General features: G+C 33.7%; 1 long non-coding RNA gene across 1 annotated transcript; it reads left to right on the top strand.

Annotated features, from left to right (window-relative positions):
• The first annotated feature begins 790 nt into the window (after positions 1-790).
• Positions 791-2,778, top strand: LOC135223553 (uncharacterized). The gene is made up of 2 exons (XR_010316526.1): positions 791-950; positions 2,674-2,778. It is a non-coding gene; the product is annotated as an uncharacterized LOC135223553 (long non-coding RNA).
• The last annotated feature ends 308 nt before the right edge of the window (positions 2,779-3,086 follow it).

The following is a 3,086-nucleotide window of genomic DNA, read 5'->3' on the forward strand; positions in this document are numbered from 1 at the left end:
GGTACACTCAGTACCACCATTCAAGACTGTTGCATAGTAGTAGTAGTAGTACTGGGTAATTGAAGGTGGTATGGTTATATTACCAAAATTCCTAACTTTGCTTTTTTCAACTCTAGACCTCTTATGATTGGCTTGAAGGCTTTGAAGCAAAACAAACAGTATTTATTGAAGGTGCCTGGGAAGATGGTGTGCATTGCCAGCCAGGTATGTGATGAACCAAAGTAAACATTATTGTTGACTATCTAGATTCAGACATTTGGATACATACAAGGTATGCATACATGCACACATATGCATATACGTATATAGATAATAAAAACTTCAGCATTTGGTAAAAAGTCTAATCTCTATCTCAAAGAGATGAAAAAGAGTTACATGGCAACTCTCGCTCATGGAATTTGTTTATTTATATCTGTTTTTCTAATAACTGATCTCCCTTTTATGTATTTCCCATTACCTGTTTTTACTTATTTCAAATGATACCTGCTTTTACTTATTTCAAATGAACGCCATATTCTTTGGAAGCTTGAATTTCAAGTCGGTGGCCCTTGCTGGCTTGTTCCATTTGAATAGTGTTCATCTTCTGAATAATTATAATCCCTGCTTTAGATATAGTTAGACACAATGAAAAAGGTGCCTTCTGTGCCCAGTCCAATCTTTCAAAGGTTCCTGGGGAAAAGGAAATTTCCCTGGTTCAGATTTAGTTATTTGCACAGCATTTTTGAGCACTTACACCATGCTGTTTCTTAGATTATCAATTTTATTAAAAAGATATTAAATTGTGAAGTAATGGTCTTTATCTATATGACAAGGGTGTTTGATGAATATCTATAATTTTTATTGATTTTTTTTTATTTCAGGATTCTCCTTCTGGCCAGTGTGAGGCTAAGCGAGAGAAATGCCCAGCAAAGATCATATTGAAGGAAGTAATCAAGTTCCCACATTATAAGGTAGTATTCACTTATTTTATATTTTGCTCTATTTTTTTATGTTCACTTTCTGCCTCAAGTCCAATCTAGTTTAGTCATTAATCTACACTCATTTTCCAGATTTCCTGGACCTTCTTGTCAACCTTTGCCCATCTACTTTTGTATCTACCATCTGTCTGACTAACTGTTCCTGATCCCTTTTCATATCATTTATAAATTGTCTTAATCTTTAAGATCTCAAGTCTGTTTTTAAGCTGCTGTACACCATATCTCTTCCAACTTTTTGTTTGTAATATGATCATCTCTTTGAACTGCCTGTGAATGTCAGCATTATTGATAAGCTCATGTCTTTACCATATATAGTTGTACCTTGTTTGTTGTATGTTTCTTATGTTGAATATTCCGTTTTTCGACTGAAATTTTAAAAGAAATTCTGTACCGTTTGTTAAACAAATGCTCGTACTTCCACCTGACCAATTGTCTTGTTTATACTTGTACTAGACGACCTACTGCGTCGTATGAGAAAAAAATGTATCGACATGTTTTTGCCTTTACATTATAGTTAATGATAACCATATCGGTGATGCACAGCTGACTTAAGATAGAGGGTGGGAGCGTTTAGATGGTTGAGGAGAGAGGGAGAAAAACCAGTAAAAACATTACTGTATGTAAATAGAAGTATATCTTAGTTTTACTAGACCACTGAGCTGATTAACAGCTCTCCTAGAGCTGGCCTGAAGGATTAGATATTTTTACGTGACTAGGGACCAATTGGTTACTTAGCAACGGGACCTACAGCTTATTGTGGGATGCGAATCACATTGTATCGAGAAATGAATTTCTATCACCAGAAATAAATTCCTCTGGTTCTGCGTTGGCCGAGCCGAGAATTGAACTTCGGCCAACGTGGAACTGCTGTATGTAAATAAAAGCAGTAACGATTCACTTAAGTAAATAAGTGGGAATTTCACAGTAAATTTAACATAATGATAAAATATAAAAACAGTCAAATGCAATACAGTAACAATAAAAAAAATTAAAAAAAGTCTTAATTGAGCCAGTGTTCGGTGCACTTAGTAAGACAGTAGTATAGTTTAATGATAACATTCAACAAAATAAATAAAAGAATATAAAGTATTTCGCAATACAATTTAGCATAAAAGTTTTCACTTTGCTTATGGGATATTTGTATTTATCATTCATCCATATTTTACAATTCTTTTTCTTGCTGTTGTATTGACTACTTCACAGTCCAGTGTCTCCAAGGTTAGCAATTGTATACAGTGTACTGAATTTAGGATGTATATCCAATGTCTAGTACATGCTTGCAATACAAAAATATTTCATGAGCTGTAAAATTCGGATGTTTGTAATGGATGTTGCATGTTGCCTGAGGTATCCTTAATGAATGTTTAATACTGCACTATTTGTCTACAACACAGATTAATTTAATGATTCACAATGAGCAGTATTACTAAGTAATGTGAGAAGTGCTCAGTTATACTTTGGGCATCCTTATGGTTATTTGGTAAGATAACTGATTGATATCTTGTTGTCCAAATGAAGTAAATTTTCCAGGTTAATGACAAGTACAAATGTCTATTTCTCATCCTGGTTAGTTTACCAGTGAAGTTCATGAAAAATGTGAAAGACAAGATAATTAAATTGACTTACAGGACCTCATGAAATACTGTTCGTTTGAGTATCACTAACCTTCTCTTATATATATATATTTATATTTCAGATTGAATCTAATACCAATTATGAAAAGAAGAAATGGTCAAAGTTGGTAAGAGATGACCTCTGTAAAGGAACTGCAAAAACAGAACGCCGTATATATGTAGAATTACCCAAGTCAGATGCTCACGTTCACACAATTACTTGGAAGGTGTAGTATTTGCTTCACATTTGATTTCAGATTTTTTCCTATACTACTACACAACAGTTTTAAATTCACTTTGTCATGTTCAGCATTTTTGTTTTTATGGTTGTGTTAGTACAGAGTACAAAGGATCTTTGAGTTTAGAGAGTATTTTGGCTGCACTTAGGAATTAAATGACACCATGCAATATTCTACATTATATCCCCAAGTAGCTCATTGACTGGTACTACAGACCAAGAATTTATTTGAGGTACTACAGACCAAGAATTTTTTTG

The sequence above is a fragment of the Macrobrachium nipponense genome, chromosome 10, assembly GCF_015104395.2.
Source record: "Macrobrachium nipponense isolate FS-2020 chromosome 10, ASM1510439v2, whole genome shotgun sequence".
Classification (NCBI taxonomy): Eukaryota; Metazoa; Arthropoda; class Malacostraca; order Decapoda; family Palaemonidae; genus Macrobrachium; species Macrobrachium nipponense.